Here is a 26812-nt window from a genome sequence, read left to right as displayed (position 1 = left end):
GAAATGAGAAGAATAAATTAACAGTCATGACAAAGATTTAAAAGTATTAACGGCCAGGCACGTAACATCGTTTTTGAAAGTCGGGGGGGGGGGGGGGGGGCAGAAAATACAACTTAATACCCGAAAATCTTTGGCAAGCAAGAGAAATAGGTTTACTTCAAAAAGTCGAAAATCCTATTGGTGGGTTGAACTTTTGTGAACCCTCCAAAAAATTTCTTTACAATAAAATGACCGCATTTAAATACAGAACAAAACAGTGTGTGTATGGGGGGGGGGGGGGTTAATGAACACTTTCACAGTAAATTAAAAATAAAACTTTTAAGTTTGAAAAAAGGAGGGGCCAAGCTACCCCTCCCCTCTGCTTTTACGTCGCTGACGGCAATGAATTGCCGAGTGTGCGTTGATTCAAGACTTGCTTCGTCAAGAATATTCGTTTTGGGTTTTTTTTTCTGTTGCATTGAGTAAGACAAGTAGAAATTGAAAATCGTTCCCCAATTTTAATTGCAATCATTATGTTTTTTATGATCTTAAAGAGTTTATTTTTTTCTTAACAAGAATTTTATAGGATTACAAATTACTTAACTACTGTTCATGTAATAACATCTCGTTCTTTTTTATGTGGATGACACCACAACCAGCATTCAAAGGAAAATTTACAATAGTAATATAGTATATTCAGAAAAGGGGGGGGGTAGCCTCCGCGTTCTACGGACCTGAAATAAGGGGAAAAATAATGATCCCTCTTATTTATTCTTGCAATTTAATGACTTCAAAAAACTGAAATTACTTTGGTGGGGAAAGTCTACTTCATTGTTTTTTTATGCATAACATTCTATCATTTCATTTTCCAATTCAGCATTTAAAAATCCCATTGCTCAGATATGTTGGTCTCTAAAACCATGATTTTTTACGAAATGCAGTTCATACAGCACCCTTTAGTTTTCTTATCCCTTTGCTCAAATGTTTTACAACATTTTGAAAGATCAAACAAAAAAGACGGTTTGTTTGCATGAAACAATTTAATTGCATCAACTATACAAAAAAGTACATAAAAAGAATGCTGACATGAAATAAGATACACATGTATAAGCCAAGTGTTAATAGATAATTCTTGCTGTTAATTTTTAAGGTATCCAAAATAAGTTTATTTTCACAGAACAACCAAGGACAATCAGTCAGTATTTGTGCAAAATATAGTGGCATTTTCTTAGTGCATTAAACAACATACAAGTTTTGAAATAAAAAAAACTCTTTAAGCTTAAAGCTGAAAACCAAGCAAGAAATATAAATATCACGCAGTTAATAACTTCCTGTGTTTAAAATGCAACAAAAGGCCCTAGGCTATGACTATTACCTGAGTATTATGAATTTCTCAGGCTGTGGTCATTTCAAAACCGCCTGGATCTAGAAATCTAGACCCATGCAACAAAAATCGTAAATTTTCACAAGAATTCTATATTTATTATCATATTGATGCAGCTGAACTCCTAGAAGTTCAAAAGTAAAGATGATAAGGTATACTGGCTAATACTGTATAAAACATTCTAATTTATGACTAACTCTGCCTTTTCATGGGCCTGAAACATGAAGAAGCCTTCAATTAGAGGGCTAAGCATTAATTAAGATTAATTTTAGAGGTCCATGTTTGCTTTGCTACGAATATGGATTATTCTAATGGACTTTTGAGTTTGATTACTATTCATAATCTTCATATTTAATTTTATGCCTGCTAGTTTGCCTGCTAGATGTTCACCAGTAAAGGATTTTTTAAAACTTCAATTTACAGCCCATAGCAAGGGTTTCAAAAGTAGGGGGGACTTCAAAAAATATCTGACAAGCAAAAAAAAACATTATTTACTGAACTGGCCTTATTGCAACAAAAAGGGGGGGGGAGGGGCAACCAGGATATAAAGGATACTTTACTATAGCAAAATACTATACTCAGAAAAAGTGTGGGGGGGGGGGGTTCTATGGGCCTGTTGCAGTGTCAATATAAATAGGTAAACCTTGCATGAACAATGGGTCATGAGCGATAAATTTCACAAATTTTGGTTAAAAAATAATTACTTGCTTAAATTATGCAAACAGCTGTCTGCTACATGTCCATGAAAAAAAAATTTATAGGATATATTTTTTCAATATTCAGCTCCATCCTGAACCTATATGCAAAAATGAATCTCACAATTTTTTGTACTTAAAGAGCTATGGGCTTATATGATATGCATACTATCAACTGCCTGCTGGCAAAACTTCTCACAAAAGAGACATGAATGTTTTTTATTATCATAGTTTCCAGACGATGTTTTTGGCCTCTAAAAACCTGGTCTTTTGCTTCTCTGACTGTGGTAAAACTTTGCCGACATCATCATGATCATCTTCACATTCACTGTCCTTTTCGCTGTCACTTGCAAGTGCAGCTTGTTTCTGCTGCATTTCAGATTTGAGAGGCTTACTGGGCATATCTGAAATTATTATATATGTACATGTATTGACAAAAGGGATTCATCTTTATTTTTATAGAAGAGGCCAATGGGCCACATGGCTCACCCAAGTCACAATGGCCCTGCACATTTCCCCCCTATATATCCCTATGTAAAGCTTTGATTGCCTATTATGGCCTCATCTTACCCATTCAAACCTAATGAAGAGGTATGAAAGTTGTTTTTCCATACTTCAATCTGTTAGGCATGATTGAAACACTCTATGTAAGCTCCTTATGGAGATATTTATAATTTATAATGCTGGCTAATGAACATCATGTTAATGTAATGCAAAGGAAAGTAATTTATTTAAAATGAATTTTGTCAATTTATCAGACTGTGATCATGTCTGGAGAAAAAAAACAACTTATGGAATTAATCCTTAACTGTAATAAAGAAACAGTCATACTTAAAATTCAAGACAGAAATTCTGCCAGAATTTTAATTCACTTTAAACAATCTACATATTGTACAATGTAATACATAGCACCTTATACAAGAGGCCCATGGTCCATGACACCTGAGCCCTTTTGCAAGAGAAAAGCAGAAATCAGTTCAGTATTGGAAAGTTTGAGTAATTATACAATTGGTGCCACCCTATGCCCTGTGGGTGATGATTTGAACAAACCTGAAACTACTTCTCCCATCCTACCCCTTGATGTTATGATTTGAATAAATTTGAATGTACACTACCTGAAAAATACTCCTGTATTAATATAACAAATCATGGCTTTGTTGTTCTTGAGAAGAAGGCCTTTAAAGACATTTTCTATATAATTCCATGTAAAAGTCTTATGCCCCATTGTGTCCCCACCCTTCTGCCAGGGGTCATTTGTTGATAAAACTTCAAGCTACATTACCTGAGAATGCTTCTGTATTAATATGACTTGTCATGGCTTTGCTGTTCTGGAGAATAATTTTTCTGGCCCACTCAGACCTGTTTAACTTTTCTAACTGATGTCAGTATTCTAGAAGTTGTCAGTATTTTGAGCAGTTTGTCAGTAAAAATGCAACTCAGCTTATTAGACATTTTTATATGAAGAACCCCTTGTTATACAAATACTAAGCACTAACTACGCAAGTCACCATATGCTGTCTACTGTTGCTTACATATTTTACATTTGCCGTAATTATATTGTTTTTAGATCATTTTTGATAAGACCACTTCAATCAACAAGCTTCTTTATCAAACTGATTGGCAAATTTCGGGAACGACTCTGATTTTTTCCGTCTTTAGGGAAAATCTGTATATTTTCAACGTGAATCTGTAGAGCACTTTTTTACTCGAAGATTCATGGAAAATACTAAAAAGCTGTACAAGTAAACAACTCTGCCCATTGTTTCTGGAGAAAATTTTTTTAAAGATGCCATCAAATTTGCACTTATTTTTGATTATATCCCCTTAAAATAGGGTGATGCCTTTCATGTGAACAAACTTGAATCCCCCACCGAAGAATACTTTGTGGCAAGTTTGGTTGAAATTGACACAGTGGTTCTTGAGAAGGAGCTGAAAATTTGAAACAACAGTGACGCTGGAGATCGACAATGGACAAACTTTGATCAGAAAAGCTTACTTGAGCTTAAGAAAGTTCTGTTTTCAGCTTTATTACCAAGATCATTAATGGTATCTTCATCACAGCTTTTTTCATCGCTTGAAGGATGGTATGATTCATCATCATAACCATCATCATACTCGTCTGCTTCATCACTTAAAAGTGGCCCTGTATCATGTCCTATTTAAAATTCTAAAAAAGAAATTATCATTTTAAGACTGTTCATTTTTATGGGGTTAACTTTTAATTTGTAACATCGAAACAACATCATAAATATAGATTACCATTCTCATTGACAACATCATGACTGCTGCTTTCATTTACAAATGATTGGTGTGATTCCTCATCCTGCCCAATTGCAAAAGACTCTGTCAAAACATTCAAATTAGATATTAAATTGGAAAATAACACTTTTCTTAAAAAGTAAGATTCAAATTTATGAATACAATAGGGGTTATCTATTTTTTTCTTTTTGCCTTTACTATGCATGCAAAGAAGAGTCCCATGGGCTACAACATTTCCCATGTAAAAGAAGCTTTTCTTAATGTTTATAAAGAGTTTTTCTCCTTAATTTTCTCATGCAAAATTGTGAACTCATATTATGACCCTATCCTAACTCTAAAGGGTCTCTGAATCCACTATCCCCCCCCCCCTCCTTCCTTCCTCCCTTTGGCCATGATTTGAACAAAAAGGAAGCTACAAGAAGGTTTAAAAATACTTTTTGTGGTCCAGTTGTTCTTAAGAGGATTCGTAAAGATTTTAACCAGTACATAAATGTATGTATATATTTCAAGGTAAATCTTTGATCCCCTATTGTGGCCCCATCTACCTCAAAGGCCATTTTTTGAACAATTTAAAATCTTTATTACATCAGGAAGCTTTCACATAAATTTCAGCTCCTGACCAGTAAAGTGAGAGTATTATGGGCTTTGAGAAGAAAATACACATTATGGTTTAATTTGACCTCCAAATCTTTTTTCTAGTACCATAATAGTGTACGATACATTTATTAACTTGACAACATACCAATCTTCTCCTGGATTTTGTATGCTGGTGAGCACAGACTGGGCTCACAGTTTCCAGCAAAGTTATCAGCTGTAACTCTAAACTCCCACTCTGAGTCCTGAGGAAGATCGGTGACAGTAAAGAGGGGTCAGTGCAGGGGTACTCATTTCTCTGTTCCCTTAAACCTCTCTTCTACAAGGTAGTCTACAAAGATAATCAATATTATCAACTGCTACAGTGTTTATGTGGTTTTGAACAGAGATCAACATTTCCCTTTTTCTTTTTTTATTCTACTTTTAAATTAGTACCTGTAATTTTACAGCCACCATTATGTTTAGGTGGTTCCCATTTCAGAAAAAGTTATAGAATTGTTGACAGCCTCTGGTACACCAGGTGGCAAAACCTTGGCTAAAATAAAAGTTTAAAAACGTGAAAGAAAAAATAATTGAAAATAAAGTACAATATGGTAATTGTTTTTTAAAATGTTATAATTTTTTTCAAATATACTTACTGTATTTGGGCTTGGGAGTTATGGGACCAATCACATCACTAGACTCACTAATTTGAAAACCTTCAAGATTCTTGGCCTGTATGTGGAAGTTGTATTCCTTGTCCTTTTTTAATCCCTTCACTGATGAAAAAACTCTCAAATTCAAGTTTTGTAAACAAAACAAATTTCAAGAATCACTTTTGTAAAACATCTTTTCACAGTTTTCAGCCATAATATACTAATTACATGCAACAAAAGGACATGTAAATCCGCTTACTAGTTCATAAGAAAGATACATGTGTCAACAAGTAATCAGTTACTCACCCTCATAAACACACTCATCTACTGGGTAGTCATTAGCCTGCCTCAAGTGGTGGGGTCTTCGTATTCTATGACATATCCTATAATCTTCTTAAAACCATCATTTCTTGGTTTGGTCCAAGAGAGAGATTGACAAAATCTTCATCAATGTCGAAAACACTTGGATGTCCAGGAGGATCACAACAAGCTGAGGGAAACATTTAATATTTTCAAAATTTTTCAACCCAGTTCATCATGCAAGCACAAAGACATTCTTTTAATTGTATACACCAATCAATGCTCGAATCTTAACATATCCCTTCATATTGAAACGAAGTCTTAAAGTTTGGAATTCATTTGATATCTAACAATTCATGTTCAACAGAATTATTACTTCACTTCAGCTTAGCTTCAGGGGAGAGATCAAAATTCATACACATCTACAAAAACTAATCAATCACCTGAAAATGAATTTCTTTGGCTACCACTTAAATATTTAGATGACTTGCAAAATAAAGTGGACAGACAGGACAGTATATATAGCTTGAACGAATAGGGATATACTAAAATACTTAACTAAATGTGCATTCTCAACCAAATTTGTGCACAGTGCACTATTTAAAGAATGTCCATACAAAGTAGTCAAACATGTCAAAATACCAATCCCAAAGATCTTGAACTTAGCATTTTACAATTTTTTCCTCATAAAAATAGACGAATTCAAAATTTGATGAAAAATATTAATGCTCTCAAACTAGGAATAATTAACATTTTTGGTGGAATGGCTCTGTTCAATGGTACCAGTTATGGAAGAAAAAAAAATGCTGCTGTTTGTTCTTTATCACAAAATACATTGTATTTAAAAAAAAAATTCCATTTCTTTTTTATTTTAAACATTTTTTCCTTTATATTCCCACAAAAAACTTTAATCCACTATTGTTGTGCCACTCTACGGGTACCTCTAGGAACCATGATTGGGAAAAAAATTGTACAGCACTTTCTGAGGATAACAGCTAGGACATTAATATCACTAATCAATGTCCTGTTGTGACATACATTCCAATGAAAAACTTCAATCCTTCATTGTAGCCCTATCCTACCCCACTGTAGATGCACTTCATTTATTCATTTTTAATTACAAAAAGACAATTGAACAAACTACCATGTTATGACCGCATCTTATTATGACATTTTTTTTTATATGTTGATGTAAAAAAAATATTGATTCCATACTGGTTCCACCTACCCCATTAAGTCAGATTTGAACATGCAAACTTGAATCTATACCATGTCAGGACACTTCCACATAAGTTTCAATGGTTTATAAAAAGGAGACTTTTATATGAATCAAATTTTCACTGTTTCATAGCTACTTCTCCTTGAAAAGTTGGTCACCATTCATTTAAACAAATTAAAATTGCTAAGTGGTTCTCCAGAAGAAGTAAAATGCTCCTGAGCTTTTGAGTAGATTTTTGTCTTAACCTATATTTCCACTTTTGCATAATGTTTTAGTTCTTACAATAAATTTGGATTCTACAATACCAATTAAAATATATTCAGTTAAAACTCCATGATTAAATTCCATACCAAAAGCATTAAGTGAGGAACTACTGTATGTGTACTTAAAAAAGCAGGCTTCATATTTTAGGGGGCCCTTGGTGCAGACAACAATGCCCTAATTCATGAATACCACTAAGAAATCATTTATAAATACAATATATGGTACAGACATTTAGAGCGCTAATTCATGATGTCGCCAACACCTCAAAACCCAGTGATTTCGCTAAATTTTGAATACACTATTTTATGGACACATACAGTATATTTTGTGGCGGAAGGTTTTTTTTAGAAGAAAATGATCATTTCTTTCTCTTTCAAAGTATTTAAAGTATGCTAAGTTTGGATTCCTATTTTTCCATGCAGCCTACACACAGAGTTATTCTGAGCCATGAATTGTTTTATGCTGGTCCTAAATTATATATCAAATAAAATATCATGAATTCTATCATTATATTTGATAAGTATAGCAAATATATTGTGAAAATCCAGAAAAAAATTAAATTAAGCTTAAAATTAGCACTATTTTGGTAATATCTAAAAATTAACATCACAGACCCCCACTTTTAATTTTCTTTTCTGAATATATAAAATACTTTTAACCATTCTTCTTAAATTCAGTAAAATGTCATTACTTTCAAGATATTTTATTGCTTGATAAATTTTTTAATGCCAGAAAAATATTTTCTGAGTGCAAAAAGGTCAAATAATTGAACTTGCGAAGTAATTTGAAAATTTTTTGTTGTCACAAATTTTAATACACCTATATATTCAAGGTGAAATAAGACTGTGTTTGTTCCCATAATTTATTTGAAAAAAATATTGGAGGAAAAACTTTAAAAATTGATTTCTGTTAAGACGTATTTACAGTGCAAAAAAGTCAAACTAAATGCTCAATAGCGCCAAGAGAAGCACATTAACCCCTTTTTTTTGTTTTGATTTTTAATTAAGCTAGGTGTGTAGATTCTAAAAATATACTTGATAAAAGATTCTCATTACTTTTGAATTTAAATTTTCAAAATTATGCTTTGTAAAGTAGAAATCTGGTGTCTGATTATAATCGATAACATTGAAACACTAGAAGCTGATTCCAAACATTGATCGAAAATGAAAATAAACCAATGCAAGGAAACTCACAACATCTGTGTGATAAATGTATACAGACAGGGAAACTCACTACATGTGGGTAAATAATGCACTCTGGCAAGGAAACTCACTACATGTGTGTTAATAATGTACTCTGGCATGGAAACTCACTACATGTGTGTAAATAATGTACTCTGGCAAGGAAACTTACTACATGTGTGCAAATAATGTACTCTGGCAAGGAAACTCACTACATGTGTATGATAATTTTAAACAGACAAGGAAACTCACTACGTGTGTGTAAATAATATACTCTGGCAAGGAAACTCACTACATATGTGTAAATAATGTACTCTGGCAAGGAAACTCACTACATGAGTGTAAATAATTTACCCTGGCAAGGAAACTCACTACATGTGTGCAAATAATGTACTTTGGCAAGGAAACTCACTACATCTGTGTAAATAATTTACTCTGGCAAGGAAACTCACTACATGTGTGTGATAATTTTAAACAGACAAGGAAACTCACTACATCTGTGTAAATAATATACTCTGGCAAGGAAACTCACTACATATGTGTAAATAATGTACTCTGGCAAGGAAACTCACTACATGTGTGTGTAAATAATATACTCTGGGAAGGAAAATCACTACGTGTGCAATTACTGTCCTCTGACACGGAAATTCACTACATCTGCGTGATAAATTTTAAAGTTAAAGATAGAAACTCAAAACGTCGACACAAATACTGAGGTATGTGACTAATGCAGAGATTATTAGATACTGTACGTAGCATGAAAAAAATTGCTGGCTTCACATCAATGTTGCTATGGAATGAAGGAAAAAAATATACTACATGTTTCGTCTTTGATGAAAAAAGAAAAAAAAAAAATAAAAAAGATAGAAATAATGTTATATTGTAATATATTTCAATACAAAATTTAATATTGCAATGTATCCAAGGTATTGTAATAGGATTTTTAATTTGCAATACCTAGCACTTAACTATGAACACAATGAGTGATTTGGCAATGTTAAAACAAACTACATTTCCTTTGCAGTAAATTCATCATCAACTTGTTCCTACTATGGATAAATTATATATGGCTCAACTAGTATTATAAACAATGAAAGTATATCCCTGAATAGAAAATAGCAAAATTTATATTTTTTTCCCTAAAAATGTATGTCTGTAACATGAATATATTTCATTCAGAATGAAAGTAATAATAAAGAAATAATCCTTGAAATATTATGTTTTTTACGTTATGTCAAAAATCTTGACGCGAGCCCATTGCAGAGGTTTGAGAGAGGAACGAACGACTACTCTGCATAGGAGATTGGTAAACAGCAACCCCCCCCCCCCCCCCCCCCCGCCAAACAAACAAACAACAAAACAAAAAACATGATATAATATCTAATCATAATATTTAACCTCCTGGGGTAGTGAACTCTATAAAACATGTTTAGTAGACTTATCTATAATGCATATCATAGAAGAAATATGGAATCAAAATAATCATCCCAAATTAAACATACATGTATTAACCATTAGAGAGAATCTAGGTAATATGTCACTCCAGTTTGTTTACTTTGTACCCCATTGGTTTTTCTGAGTTGAAATCATGTTTTTATTTCAAAATGAAATGCCATTTCACATTCTTTTGACATATAATTCAGTCTGTCTTTAATTTGATGAAGCTTTTAAATTGGATTTGCATCTCATAAGAATCCTACAATTTATTCTCAAATACAAATCAATCAGTGTTTTGGAAAATCCTTAAGTAAAAGCAAGAGGCCACTCAATCTCATTCATAACAGTATGTCACTTCTTTTCATATCCATGCTCAATACATTTCACTCTGATTCTTATTCTTCATAATTTCAATACTTTTCCGATGCTTCATTGTGTTAGCAATGTATACCAGTTCTTCTTACTTTTATACTAATTCCAGTTCTTAACTACTGTAACATTATTTTTAAATTTGCAAATTAAATCTCTGTTACATATATCAATTTAAATATTTTTGTTGTAGGCAACCAAGAATTCAAGTAATGTGAGAAAAACAAAATGCCAGTAATATGTCTTCAATTATGTCATAAAAATGACTGTGGCCATTCGAACCGAGCAGCATCCAATCTTATAATTATGTGTTGATACTTATAAGTGTTGTCAAATCGGACAATTTTTAGTAACCGGTTACTCGCTTACTTTTCTGATCAAGTAAACGGTTACACGGATGGATTTTTTTTTAGACCTTTAAACATCCTTGCTCATGGTATGTATTCAATAATAACTGTAATATATGTAACGTCATTACAATTTCCATGTTTAACATTTACATACTGGCCAATATCAAACGCAAATGCACTGTAGATGCATTTCATTTATTTATTTTTAATTACACAAAGACAAATTAAAGCTTCTAAATGAATTTGTTCTTGAATATCCTGTAATAGTTGGCAATTTTTGCGGATGTCCTAAATATAAACTTACTTTAGTTTTGTTTCTGTGTATGTTAATTTCATTTTACATATTTTACACCTTTCGGATTTAAATTCTTTTAAAACATTTCGGAATCTATGCTTTTGATGGCTGTGGAGGCATCTTGTTTAAAATTAATCCTGTACTGTGGACTAGCACAGTATAAGTGAGGTAATTATAATTAACCCAGGTTTTCTACATTGTATACTGCTTGGCAATCAAAGCCATCGATTAGATAAACTGTGAAAACTAAGTGTTATCAAAACAAATCGGTCATGTTTGTGAAACGCTAGATCAAGTCTAACGTTAAATAACGGTAAATAAAATGGTAGAGGTGTACATTCATTTCTGAACAAAATAACATTTCTTTTCTACTTTTGTCTATATATCCGAGTAACTGAGTAGCAGTTTTACTAACTGATACTCGCATTGTTTGCTGATTAACCGGTTAACCAGGTACTCGTTGACAACACTAGTAGAAATGGTTAAAATGGCATCACACAAAATAAAGATAAATTAATTATTCAAACAACAGGGAGTAATACAGTAAAACATGCTTACAATAGCAAAGAGCTGGGGACCAAAATATTTAATTCTTTATAAACATAAACTTTCCATTTACAACACTTTTAAATCTATGGGGAAGGAAATCACTTCAATGTAAGCATATAAATTCATTTTAAGCATGTTTGCTATAACAATGTTCTGGCTGATTGATTTGAAAATTTTATAAATGGTTCTTCAATGATGTGCACAATTTAGGAGACACTGCAACAAATGGAAGCTAGACCACTGCTCCTTGATGAAAATATATCCTTGTTCGTAACCTTATTATAAATCTAGCTTAATAGTCAGACTGGGTGAAGCTTATCTTTATGAAGTATTGATACTGATGGTGGCATTACATAAAATCAAAGGCCTGAAGGCCTGAGAGATGCATCGCACTGAAGGTAGAAAACTCAAATTTTTTTACTCAGAAAAATTCGACATACATCTTGAGGGAACGAAAAAAAATCAGGAATAAAAATAAAAATTAAAAATATCATTTCTTTGAGGTTAAAAAAAGATTTTGAGTCGTGGCATTTTTTTAGTCGGTCGGAAGAGGGCAAACAAACATTTTTTTAAAGATAGTCTGATATATCAATTATAATTCATTGATATTTAAATTAATCTATAATTGATTTTAATTATACTTTTATTTTTTTTATTCTTTCATTATAAACATAGTAGAAAGATGAAATAATGAACAAGAATTTAGAAATGAATGATTATTGAATAATTCTATATAATTTCATATCTGAATTTTTTCCGTTTCTTTCATTATGAGCATTTTTTTTTTAAATATCAATACTTTGTCTTAGACTAGTTTTATCAATCAAAATGACATAATACGTAAACCATAGTGGGATACATGAAATGTTCATATAATTCGGACTGAAAAAAAAAACAATCGGGAGTGGTATACGGTATACTATGAAACACGTTTCTTCCGATATTTTCGATAAAATTAACTCAAAAAGTCTTTGTTTATACGGTATTAGTAAACCTATAAATTGAAATCCACTGTCATTGCAATTTTTTATCAGATATTTTATCATACTCAACTGACATTTTACCAAAAACCGATCATTTCACCGTTTCGTGTCACCCTTCCTCGTGGAATTTTTTTCCCAAAACAGTCTAGACGAACTCCAAAAACAGCTTTGCTTTTCCGGAAGTAAGAAATTGAGACTGAAAAAGACTTCGAAAATAGAGTCCGCGCATGCGCACACGCACAAAAAATAGCGATTTTTTGGCAAAAATGATGGGTCTACAAAAACTTGTAACTGTTAAAAACTTGACTGAATTTTACACATATATTAGCATTCCAGTATTTTTATTTGTGTACGACATCTGAATTGAACGCGTAAGTTCTTACCATGGTTATTTACCGATTTTTTTTTATCACATACCAACATATATTATAATGAAAACATTTTTAAAACTATTAGCTATCAAAATGAAATCTTTAAAAACCACTCTTCTAGAAATTAAGGTCACAACATGTCTTCTAAATATAAACCTGTGAATATCTCTGCTCCGTAGTGAAAAATGCGCATTTTCTAATTAAAATAATACAAGCTGGGTGTCTTCAAAAACAAGTAAAAGCACCTAGATATCGTAGGAACAACATAAAATTTAAATCAAGGAGACAATAAATCAAATAAGAAAATAATTCTTACCGGCAGTATTGAATTCGATGTCGTATAATCCAATTTACTACTATGCAAGAGTTTGAAGCAATAAATAAGTCAATATCCACAAAATAATTTCATAAATATAATTATCCATTCAACAAAAATTAAAGTAAAGTCACAATGCACTAAATACTGCCATTATGCAGCCGTATATTTGAAGAAAGCGAACGACAATCCATCGTTTGTTTACATCGGACACCATTTTGCCGCAATGCATGATGGAGCCAAAGACTTCGTTTTCGGAGTTCACGCCGTTTTTAGAGTTCGTCTTGACTGCGAAAGGTGGCCCTTGTTGCAAAAATTTATTCAGTTGAACATCTTACTATTCGTTTCATCAAGTGAAAAAATAAATTAATGATTTCCCTTCTATTTCTATAAAAACAACCATCTTGTTCCTACTGTTAGTGATGTTTTATAAAATAAAATTATTGTATATTTTTCTCAGATATTCGTACAAGTAATGTCGTATTACAAGGCCTAATAATTTATGGCAAGAGCTGTTGCGATGTAAATAGATCTTACTCCACGTAGCACATGTTTGTTTGTTGTTGTTTTCTCTCTTTCTCTATTTTTGTTTTGTTTTGTAATTGTTTCTTTTTTGTTATCTTTGTTGCTTTCAAAGTATAAACAACATATATATGTGAGATTTTATGTTATTTGGTATTTAAAATAGACAATGAATATCACCAACTTGTCAATATACATTTGCTCTATTTTCAATGGCGTATTTAGAATCAATATTGTGGAGTCCTTTGTCGCCGCAGTAATTGAAAAAAAGAAATGGGGGTCGACTGCAATGAGGCCACATCGCTGTTAGGGATGCGCCTCAAAAAATAGTTTGTGTCCAAAAACATGTGAATAAACATGATAAATATTAAATCCCTCTTTATGACATTATGATATCATGAAATTAGCTTAACAGAAGACTGGGTAGTGCAACTTGTATAATTATATTTATATATATTACCTGAATTAATCTCATCATCATCATCACTGTCAAATGAATTTCCATTGAATTCCCAACTAAAAGGGTCCGATTCCACTTCCACATCTGAGCTAGCCATTTGGATGTCTAAAACATCAAAGCATTTAGATTCAACATCACCTTTTAAAAATTAAAACTGTCTTCAAACAAGAGGCCCATGGGCCACGATGCTCACTTTGGTCAAATAGGTTCAATAAAAGACTTACTTATAGACACAAAATATTACAAAAAAATTTATCAATTCAGATTCTGAGATCTTATTTTCCAGGTATAAGTCTTCTGCTAAATATGTCTTTGTGTGACATCATATTGTAACTAGGGGATTGCTCTAAAATCAGCCCCAGTATTTCCAATTTGTTTAAACATCATTTATGTTAAAAATTATACAAAAAATATTTTTTGGAAAAAATATACAAACTTAAATTTAAATACAGATCAATCTGGATTTTAACTTTTTTGCACAAAACTATAAATTAAGAGCATATAAAATTATAATCATGTAATGAAAAAATATGAAATTCAAGCAATATTATCATTCTTTCTACATCCATCCACTTTACAAAACAAAACCACAGATGTTGAGAGTAAATAAATAATATAAACTTACTTTTATAGTCTGATATAAATTTGATCTCAAAACCTTTCTGGTCAAAGCCAGCCTGGCAGTAAAAATCTGCTTCTGACGAAGGTGACATTCGTCTTCTCTGAAAATAGATGTGATCAGGGAATACATAAGCTTTAATTCATAACATACTATATAAATGGTGCCTGTTTTGGAGGGTAACAAATGAAATTGACACCCTTTTGAAAACCATTGTTAACATTTTGTTTTGTCATTGAAATGATCCCTCCTGAAATATTTTATCGACCAAATATTAGAAGATTTTTTTTAAATTTTAATCAATTCTTTGCCTGTAATCAAATGACCACCAAAACTTGTGTTGGATCTAAGGGAAAACAAGTTTCTTGGTTGACTAGTGATTCTTTTTACAAAAAAGTTAACTGTTTATTGATTTTTTTTTAAAACATATAAACATAGGTAATCAAAGATTACAAAGCTCAATGAATGGTACATGTGTTATCTATAAGTAAGGTAAATCAAGGTTGTACCAAGGTTGTACCAGGTTGTAGGTTGTAAGGTTGTACCAATTTTGTGTGAGATCAATTATCAATGCAAGTTTGGTTAAAGTAGGACTTATAGTTGCATGGGAATAGACCTGCTCCAAAAACTTTAAACTTAAACTGTTTACTCATAAAGAAAATGTAGGTCAGTTCCAGCATCCATAGCATGTCTGGTAGTGTCCATCCCTAGTTTCGTCATCCATGCAAGTTTAGTCATAACATGTCATATAGTGATAGAGCTACTCCAAAGACATTACTCTGGTCACATATCTGAAAAATGTAGGTCAGATTCAGCATCAAAAGCAAGTCTTCTTGTGTCCATCTTTAGATACATCATTCCATGCTAGTTTGGTTCTGGTAAGGCTAATAATTACTCATCTGGAAAATAAAGGTTAGATCCAGCATCCAAAGCAAGTCTGGTAGTGTCCATCCCTAGGTGCATCCTCCATGCAACTTTGGTTCAGGTAGGGCTTAGTTACTTGGAAATGCATGGACTTGCTCCAAAAACTTTAACCTGGTCACTCATCTAGAAAAATTTAGGTCAGATCCAGTATCTGAAGCAAGTCTAGTATTGTCCATCCCTAGATGCATCATCCATGTAAGTTGGGTCCAGGTATGGCTTATAGTTACTTGGGAATGGACTTGCTCCTAAAACTTTAACCGGGATGCCGACACAAACGAAAATCAATAATTATGATTTGCCATCTAAATCACATGTTCAATTTCAAGTGTGATTTACAACATTTTCATAATTTTATTCGGTAAACAAATAAAAAAAATTACAAATTCATTTTTAATGGACCCAAATTATAGCTTGTATAGCCACTGTATTAGTGTAAAATGTGCACTGTGCCATTTGGCTGACCCCACAAAATGCAAGAAAGCCTGATTTTCTAGTTTGTAAGTTCATTGCAGTCTGCACTCTTGGTATTCATCATCGAAATTAAATGATATCCATGATGTATCATATAACAAGAGGCCCAAGGGCCTTAACGGTCACGTGAGTATAAAACAATAATCCATAGAAGATCCATAGAGTATAAAATAAACTGATAGAACCTTAATTTGTTGCCCAAAAGCAAGAAAAATAGGATGATCATGATCTTTGAAATAATTAGTCTAATATTCAGTAACAACTTATAAATTAAGTTCTAATCTGTCCCCCATTTAGATTTTTTTCCTATAAGTTTTATTTTCTAATATGCCCCCACCCTACCCCCGAGGGTCATAATTTGAATAATCTTGAATCTACACTACTGTAAAACACTTTTTATTCACAAGAACTTTATTTTTGCGTAATTACGTGAGACAGTGTGCTCGTGAAAATTTCATTCTCACTTATCTTAGTATTCCTAAAGATTATATACAGCAAACACATTTCGTGAATATTCTGTCTCGCTAATGAGGAGTCAGTGACTATCTCGCGAAAATGAAGTGTCCCGAAAATTTAGTGATCTACAGCACCTGAAGATGTTTCTGTATTAAAATGACTAATCATGGCTTTGTTGTTCTTGAGAAGAAAATTTTTAAATGATCTTTCATATATATTCCTAACTAAAATTTGATCACATGTTGTGTCCCCTCCCTACCCCAGGGGGTCATGATTTGAACAAATTTGAATTTACATTACCCAAGGATGCTTCCATATAAATAAGACAAATCATGGCTTTGCTATTCTTGAGAAGAAGATTGTTAAAGATTTTTCCTATGTATTCATATGTAAATCTTTGATCATAAATTGTGGCCCCACTCTATATTACCTGAGGATGCTTCCATGTAAATATAACCAATCATGGCTTTGCTGTTCTTGAGAAAATAATTTTTTCAAGATTTTTCCTACGTATTCCAATGTAAAAATTTCATTGTTCATTATGGCCCCACCCTCCCCGGGGATCATCATTTTAAGAAATTTGAATCTACACTACCTGAAGATGTTTCTACATCAGTTTCATCTTTCTTGGCCCAGTGGTTCTGGAGAAGATTTTTCCAATGTATTCCCATGTAAAACTTTGATCTCCCATTGTGACCCGCCCTGCCCCCGGCAGGGGTGTGCAATTACCATTGCCCAACGCTCAGGGCTACCAATTTTAGAGGTTGGGCTATCATAAATCTATACTGCATTAGCCTGTCGGGCTAGTAAATCTGAAACGAAAGTATATGTATATTTACATCGACTGAATTGATGTACGAATTAACTTGTTGTAAAATCATAATCTTTAATTCTTTTCAACATATATGTATTGTGTGTTGCTATCGCCAGTCGTTTCAGTGACTGTCACAATTATATTCAATAAAAATAGGGAGAAGTACCTGACAATAACATAGTGGAAACCATTATTTGTTTTATTTATTTCAACTTAATTTTTTTTTTTTTTTACCTTTTTGTTATACTTATACATGTATTGTTTTCGGTAGTTAATGGGCTAGTGATGATTGTCAACCTCGAGCTAGTAACTTTGTTACTTCCACTAGCCCAGGCTAGTAACTAATTTTTGTAATTGCACACCCCTGCCCAGGGGTCATGATTTGAACAAACTTGAATCTACACTACCTGGGGATGTTTCCACGTAAGTTTTATCTTTCTTGGCCCAGTGGTTCTGGAGAAGAAGATTTTTAAAGATTTTTCCTATGTATTCCTATAATGTAAAACTTTGTTCGTCCATTGTGGCCCCACCCTACCCCTGGGAGTTATGATTTTAACAAACTTGAGTCTACACTACCTGAGGATGTTTCCACATAAATTTCATCTTACCTGGTCCAGTGGTTCTTGAGAAGAAGATTTTTAAAAGATGCCATTAATTTTTCACTAATTCTTAGTTATCTCCCCTTGGAAGACGGTGTGGTGCTTCATTTGAACAAACTTGAATTACCTTTACCCAAGGATACTTTGTTGCAAGTTTGGTTGAAATTGGCCCGGTGGTTCTTGAGAAGAAGTTGAAAATGTAAAAAGTTTACGCAAGACACACACCCGCACGACGACGGATGAAAACAGATACATGTAGCAATAGGTCACCTGAGTGACTCAGGTGACCTAATAAAATCAGAGCCACCAATCAACATATTGACATCCACTGGCTAAGCAACAAACTTTTCCTCTGATGTGGTTCCTAACTCCAAAATATCAAGTCATTTTGCATGGCTGCACCACAGATTTATGAAATTGATGCATATGGAAAATATTACCTTAGGCCATTCCAAGTTTTTTCTATGTTTAGCATCCACCCATCTTTCAAATACTTCCCTACCTATTCGCAAAAAACACACAAACCAAAAAGTAAAACACAAGTCATTATAGCCATAAAAATGATGTCATTCAAAGAATATGATTCCATTAATCTATTTTTCTCGTAGAAATATTTATTCTTCAGCAAAATCAAGGTATTAAATGCTTAAAATATTCCAAATATGGCATATTGTAGACAAATACTTAGAGAAATTGACAGAATTCAGTGAATCGACCAGAATAAACAATTTCAGGACTCCTGATTTTGTTTGTTTGTTTGTTTTTTTTTTTTGTTAAGGGATGTCAAAAAATCCAAGGCACACGCGGACGCTAAACATTGAAAAAACTTGGAATGGCCTTAAATGTACAATGAAATACCATACTAACAAATTCTAATTAATTATCTAGGCTCGCTCTTTGATCTCTAAAAGTTGGCATTAAAAAATGATTTTGGTTTAAATATATTTTATTCTAAATACTTGCTGTAATAGATGACAAATCTCCATGAAGTTCTAAAAACAGAAAATTTATTTCCACATATCTGTTATCAAGGTGGCAGGGGATAATTTTTTTTTTCAATGCCAAACATGTGCCGAGGGGGTAGGCATATGCATGAGGTCAATAAAAACAGATCATAGTTTGGGGCAGTTTTTTGGGTGCTAATTAATTGCATTTCATATATCTATAGCTCAAAAAATGTGTCAACGTATAACATGTAACCTACATATTAAAGTGCACATGTACCGAAAATGCACTTGGAGGTCTCCAAAGATTTTGGCTTGTTTTTCCAAGATTTGGACTGCTGTCGCACCTATACAGCCCATCCCATTCCCGAGCGAGCAGGATAAAACACCCAGTATTCTGTAGAACAATGCATGCCCTAATGAAAATTCACCAATTGATCTGGGGCCATTCACCTTCCCTCTGAGATGCACACCACGGCTTTTCAGCTGAATTTCCTCTGCGACTGACCAAATGTCTTAGTTTTGCATTTACAACTCTATATATGCTAAGCATCAGAGTGACACCTACATGATGCACATCATTTTTCTCAGCAAGCTCTGCTACACTGCACATGTACATGTATCCCATAATTATTCTATTCATTTTTCTACATAAAATATCACATCAATCAGGGGATATCTCAGTTTTTAAAGAAATTTGACAGCGTGTACTAATCTATAGTATGAAACTATCCCCTGCCACCCAATGTCATATGGCCATTGTCAAGTTGTACCCAAGGCAATTCAAATCTTAACATGTTAACATACAAACATATTATGGTTTTGAGTTGACACAGATAAATGCTGTTTTTATTCTCACGGATCAAAAAGTTCCTTGATAAAATGGTTTGCTTAACGGATAAAAGTTATGTAATTGATCCTAAAAGTTTCCTTTTATTATATTTTGCTAGTTGTAAAGGGGTATATAATAAATTTATCATTATAACAGTAACTTGATCCTGAGACCCATATTACGTCTCGTTGACAGGCGCGGATCATCAGATCAAACTCATTTGATCTGATGATCCATGCATGTCAACTTGACATGATACGGCTCTTCGGATCAAGTTACTATTATAATTATATATATAAACTGGCCTCTGTTCTTCTTTCAGAAAATATCATAGGCTCAATTTCGTTGAGTCAATAATTTGGAATATCCCATAATTATCTCTTAATTTGAATCACTTAAACATGTTAAATCAACACATGCCCCTGATCGGCCGAGAATTGCAAAATTTGGTGGTAATTTGCTTTACATTTAGATTATTTTACAACGTATACTTTAAAATTTATTAAATATCCATTCCAATAAACAAAAAGAACAGATTACATTTATCGGAAAACAAATTTTTTACTGAGAATAAACATAGTTTGAAAAACTTGTAGTGTTTTGGGCGAGTAAACATGGTACTGAAGGAGATGCCTATCCCGTTAGTATATAGATCCCTGACTTAATGCATAGAATAATGATTATACGTTAAAAAAGTGTGTTATAAAATTTGCATTGTCTGTTTATGATACGGAATACAACAGATCTAGGGCCTATAAGTCAAAAAATTTATTTGTTTATTCATTTGAAAATTTTGTTACAATTCCAGGAAATGCAGACATGGCTCTTCTTTATAGTAAAATTCTGCGCCAGATTTTCATTTTGCTCAGTAAAAGTTCACTTCAATTATAATGCCCTGTTCACACGGAGAGTTTAATTCGAATTAAACATAAGTTACTGCAAATTAAATTTGAATCGCATTCGCACAGGGAATTTAATGCGAATTAGTTTAATTCAAATTAATTAACTGCACATTAAATTACTTCGCATTAGCTCCGTGTGAACGCTAAGCGAAGCTAATTCGAATTAAATTTTGACGCATGCGTAATGGCACAATTAAGTCACATGCCACATGTCTGTGGACAGATATGGATACTTATGCTATTTTTTAGTGGAAAACAAAGTAAAATTATGTTAATCACTGAAATGTGCATAGAGACTATAACAGAATGTAATATGGGTTTGCTGCGCATAAGGCAACGTGATTTGAAAATGACATCATAATAGCCTTACTGAATAGCCTTACTGTAGAAATAAAATTTTAATTCCCATTAGTTTACTTCGCATAAGCTGTAGTGTGAACACAATTTAATTTGCATTATTTTAATTCACATTATTTACTTCGCATTAATTTACTGCGAATTAAACTCTCCGTGTGAACAGGGCATAACAATTTAATGCATGTTACTGTCAATCAAAAATTGTTTTAATCAGTAAATCATGATGCAAAAACTAACATAACTTGCAGAAGTCAGCATAAACAACTTCACTAGCGATTCAAGATCCCATTCAAAAAACATTGGTAATGTAATGCAATATCATGCACTCAAGTGTATAATATATAATTTTCTTATCGGTATTGTAAAACAATTGATACCCCATATGAGTTCCACATGGTGAAAAGAAGGACCCTTGACATGACCGACTTGCTAACCATACATGACCTCGGCCACTACGTGGCCTTGGTCAGGTTAATTACAATAATCTAACTGTGTCTTGGGACAGGCCCTCACTACAGTTAGAATCCCTCCCATATACCAATAATATAGCAGAAAATTGCAGAATCGCTCCGAAATGATTTTGGAGAAAATTAATGAAGTTGCATTGAAAATAACAGTCAAATTAATCATAAAAAACCTTTTGAGACTGTAAATACCTTTCATCTAAAAATTTAATCCATATAATGGAAGAATTCAACACTTTTTCACCAACATTTTTTACTCGTTTCAAATTTACACAAGATGTTGACATTCAGAACTCTCGGGATATTTCATAGTAAATGCACAAAGTTAGAGTTATCTCCCGTATTTTCTTTGCTACATAGACAATACACGGAATGCATTCTATTGTTAAACAGGGTCCGTAGGACATTTATCATTTTAATGATAGAACATTCTATCTATGGTCAGGTCAGTTCACCTCGTAGACCAAGTCTTGGGTCCGTATTTCACCATGTTGACCTCAGAAGAGGTAATAAATTGTTATTATTATACCTCTATTAAGAATACTCAAATTTGATTGGCTTTTTAGAAGGCTTTTAAACTCAATAATGACTCCAAAAAGTACCGTTTACAGCAATAATGACCTAGGAATCATTGCACGTGGGGTATAATGACCGGTCAATAAAATTAATGACCGCTAAAAATGACCTGTTAATCCAAATTCCATTCAAATTAAAAAAAAATATGCATACAGTAATGATTGTACATTACAAAAATTGCCGTTATAAAAATATGTATAGTATTTTTAGGATACGGAATACGATTGGCCTTTAGATGCGTCATAACATTTATCGTTTTCAGTGAAATTAACTTTCGTTACAATACAATGTCAAATTCAACGAACGCAGACTCGGCTCTCTTGTACAGTAAAAGTCTGCACCAGATTGTCATTGTAGTCGGGAATGGTATCTGTGAATTTATAAAAATGCAATGTTACTGACAATCACAGAGTGTTTTAATAAATCGGCGGTGCAAAAACTTACAAGACTAGCAGCCGAAAAGTAAACAACTTCACTAGCGAATCCCGATCCCGATGGAACACTGACAACAGTTCGTAGGTCTTATACATGTAATTGATTATTTTAGTAATTAAGCTTACAAAAATTGCCTTAACTTATATCGGTATAATAAAACAATTGATTACCCCTTATGAGTTCAACATGGTAAAATAAGGACCCTCGACCTGGCCCACTCGCTGACCTGACCTGACCTCGGCCGCTACGCGGCCTCGGTCAGGTCAGGTCACCTCGTGGGCCAGGTCTCGGGTCCTTATTTTACCATGTTGACCGCATAAGGGGTAATTAATTGTATAATATTGTTAAGTTATGAGTTGTCATCAATTTATATAGGGGAGTCAGCTTGTAACAATTCTCCTGGTTACGAGTTGAATTTTGTCGTTTCATTAATATGAGTTGACCTATTGGGTTTGATCTGATCTACTCAACATGCTAGAGGTTCACGGCGATATACTTTTGACTTGGCGCTCCGAGGTATATAAGGAGCGTAGGGACGTTTAACCGAGGCTCTTACTTGTAGGAGGAGATCTGACCTAGATACGATCATACGAGGCTGGTTACGAGTTGACCAAAAACCCTTAAACAGACACTGTAACTTTTCTGTGTTTCCCAATCCCAAACAAGGATAGACTGTAATGCAGGCCCAACTGTGTTCATTGTACGTGTATAAAAAATGAATAAAACGGGCACTATAGGGTAAGTCAGGGTAATTTCGACCACCGTTTAATTTCGACCACAGGAACACAACACCACAAAGATCTACGGAAGTGTTAAGACAAGTTTAATTTATTCGGAATTATAGAAAACTATTCCTCAAATAGTGTTTCCTAGTATAATTATTCATCGCAAATATAGCTTGATCAGAGATATAAATATACTATTTTTACTATTATTTATGTCTCCAGTTTGACGTTCGAAGTCCCCGTCTTTAGTGTGCTTGATTTGATCAAGGAAATGCAAGAGAGACAACTCGTACAACCTCTTTTTAAGTTTGACCTTGTTCAACAGTCTTTAGCACGAATTAAATTAAGATTGTTTTATTTTTTCTTGGAATATCTCTAAGTTGCAGAATTTTACAAATTTATCTTGGATTTCTCTCAAATTGCACAAGAAACGTCCATATGATTTTGGTCGAAATTAGCCCTACTGACTTTAAGGACGCGGGGTAAATTCGACCACTTATTCTGAAATATGTGTAAGTTGTCTTTAACAGCTGTTTAATGCAGAGTTAGATCTTCCAAAAAAATGATTATACTGTATATTTACAATATTAACTACATATAACCTTTTATATTTAAAAAAAAATATGTCAGATTAATTAACATATGCATGCCTAGCTATATATATTGCAGGCCCGTTGGAAGCAATTTCAGTTGGGGGGGGGGGGGCGGGGCACAGCCATACATTTTCAGTTGAGGGGGCACTATCAACTACCAAAATTTCTTGACAAGCAAAAAAAAAAAAAAAAAAAAAAAACTCATCAGACGTTTTTATTGAGGGGGCACAAGCATATAGTATCTATGTTTTCTATAGTAATCTATATATCGGCAAAATTATTGGGGGCACGCCCCCCCGTGCCCCCCTCCCCCGGTTCCTATGGCCATGTATTGTCCGGGCCGTTCACGAGGGTGCATCACTGATCGACGTGCGAGTGAAAACGGAGTCGGCACTAGCTTTGAAATAACACATGGCGAGAGCAATCCATAAGATTCCAAACCCGTCAAATTAACAAAAGAGAGGATGCAGGCAATATTGAATATATGTGTAAAAAAAAATCAGGTTTTTGTATTTTTTTTCCCATTGTTACGAATGTTTTTGACGGACCGTGGGTTTCCGACGATGTATTTAATTGACTTGATCGAATTTCTCAGGATATATCTCTTTTAAGAATTAAAAGAAAAAACACGTAAAATACGTAAAACAACGCATTCCAAATGAATGTGTATATGGTAAAAATTAGTGAAGAAAAATATACGCAATTCTAATGCTATGCTCAAACCTTATACATATATATATACAATTTAAATGATTCTGTTGTGAAAAGACGATATTAAATAAAATCCCTTTTGGGTTGAACAATTTAAAAATCATAACAAAGAAATTATTTGTGGAATCTGAGAAAAATTCATCTATTTGCATAACTTTATAACACAATTTTAAAATATAGAGTTAGCGAATTAAAAGCAGAATTTAGAATCGAAATAGGAATTAAGATGTCTATAAGACAACATTGAAAAGCTTAAGTAACCCAACCCAATCCTTTACTGTATGGATACTAGTACCTATCCATTTTAATCTTTTTATTGAGAGAGATAGATACACGTATTTTCTAAATAAGGCAGTATAGTTTCTCGGACCATAAATTTTGAATAAAATGAGACAGGTAAAGTTTACATGCATTGCAAGAGTTATCTTTCTTTTTGATGTTTGTTGTGGTCGAAATTACCCCGAGCCGGTCGAAATTAACCCATGCAACATGCTTACTTATTTCTAAACCAATTCATTATTTGTTATGCATTTTTTAACTCCTAAAGCAGAAATATGAAGAAAAAATCATTCTCAATTACTTTGAATCAATTTTAAACTAGTACATTTGAAAACAGTCGTGTTTTGTGGATTGAAAGCCACAAATCAGCAGAAGTGGTCGAAATTACCCCAGTCTACCCTAAAGATTATCGTTCCGAAAAATTGACACATACAACTGACCTAGTTCGAATTTTCTCAACTAAGTGACAACTTTCCAAAGTTCACAGTACATACGATGAACTTCAAGCATCTTCTAAATTTCCATCTTCAAAAGTAACAAGAGAAGATTTTTATACTTTAAAGCTTACAAATACTTACAAAACTGTCTTTCATACGCAATGCAGTCTCAGTGATCAGTTCATGTTCATGTTGTAGGGTGTTACCTTCGCTTAACTGGTTCTTGTGAACTTCCGGTAACCAGCACATTTCTGAAAAGTGAAAATCTTGTAATATGCAGGCAATATTTATGACTTTTAGAGTGGGACAGTTGCAAAGTATGATGGCAAAGGTACTTATTTTGGCCATTTTAGGGTGGGACAAGTCATTTTAACAACAAAAGACCCTACATACATAATCTATATAACTCAGTAACTGTAGGGCAGTGGCGGATCCAGAAGGGTGTCTAAAGATTAAGGGCCTGGGACACAAATCATAAATGCAATATTTAGCAACAACAAAATAAAAATTTCTTAATCTTTATACGAATAATTTTGGTTATAACAGGGGAGTTGGCGCCCCCCCCCCCCCGAACCCCCTCCTAATAAATGTCCCTGATTTTATTATGAATTGAGAAAAGACTCATGAATACATGTAGTTATTCAAATACATGAAATAAACCCTCAAATCACAGGTTCCTCCTAGTTTTTGGACAATTTAGACCTGGCCTTCAGTGCAAAACTGTCAAATTAATCAATATAATCAAATTATCAGGAAATTAATTAATCAATTTAGATTTAGAAAGTATGCTACATTTAAGATTTAGACAGTATGTTAGAAGCATATAATATACTTTTAGTCAAGAGTGTACAGGGATTTACCCTGGATTGTATTCCATACACCTTGAGGCTGAATCAAGGGTGTAGGGGATTTACTCTGTGTTGTATTCCATACATGTGTGCAGAAGGCCCCAGTGCTTTTTAACTATGCCTTGTGACATCACAATATTTTACCTTCAGCTCAAGCTGTACATAGTACATGTATACTAAATTACACCAGTTGGCTTGCTATACAAACAAATCTTGTATTACAAGTTAGCTTGCTGCTTCAGCCTCTGAGGATGTATAGAATACAATTTACCAGAGGAAAATCTCTTTACATCCTTGATTGAATTGCAGTGGATATATCCCTGCTAGAATTACAAGAAAAACAATCCAATGCATGTCATATTTCCTTAGAAATAAAAAATGTCATGGTCAAGTAAGATTTTATACAACTTTCAAACATTTTCAGGTTGCATGATATCCAAAATCATGCACTTTTAAAATTCCCAAAATTATTTCATTTAGAAAAGGAAATCACCAAATATTTTGCAACTGAATGGAGTCTGTACCCTTCAAGTAGTAGCCATCTATATCACAGCCTCAACATGGCTGATGAAGGAGAAATTTAAAGGTCATATTATATTGTATATATGTACAGGGGTATTTATGAACTTTAATTTACTTTGATTTAATTTTCATACAAAATGAG

At 33.2% G+C, this 26812-nt stretch overlaps 1 long non-coding RNA gene across 5 annotated transcripts; it reads right to left on the bottom strand.

Annotated features, from left to right (window-relative positions):
- Positions 1–1870: 1870 nt before the first annotated feature.
- Positions 1871–25773, bottom strand: LOC133199650 (uncharacterized). Of its 5 annotated transcripts, none has more exons than XR_009722810.1 (11): positions 25442–25773; positions 17228–17444; positions 14788–14884; positions 14163–14267; positions 5853–6036; positions 5550–5669; positions 5347–5446; positions 5060–5242; positions 4318–4401; positions 4091–4225; positions 1871–2462 (listed from the first exon to the last, which is right to left on the bottom strand). It is a non-coding gene; the product is annotated as an uncharacterized LOC133199650 (long non-coding RNA). The 5 variants fall into 5 exon arrangements; XR_009722813.1 differs by having other exon boundaries at positions 4318–4381; XR_009722812.1 differs by lacking the exon at positions 17228–17444 and adding an exon at positions 18486–18547 and having other exon boundaries at positions 25442–25771.
- Positions 25774–26812: the final 1039 nt, after the last annotated feature.

The sequence above is a fragment of the Saccostrea echinata genome, unplaced genomic scaffold (genome assembly GCF_033153115.1).
Source record: "Saccostrea echinata isolate AGI-Se365-2 ecotype Australia unplaced genomic scaffold, CSIRO_AGI_Sech_v1 ptg000002l, whole genome shotgun sequence".
Classification (NCBI taxonomy): Eukaryota; Metazoa; Mollusca; class Bivalvia; order Ostreida; family Ostreidae; genus Saccostrea; species Saccostrea echinata.
This window is presented reverse-complemented; position numbering and strand designations above follow the sequence as displayed.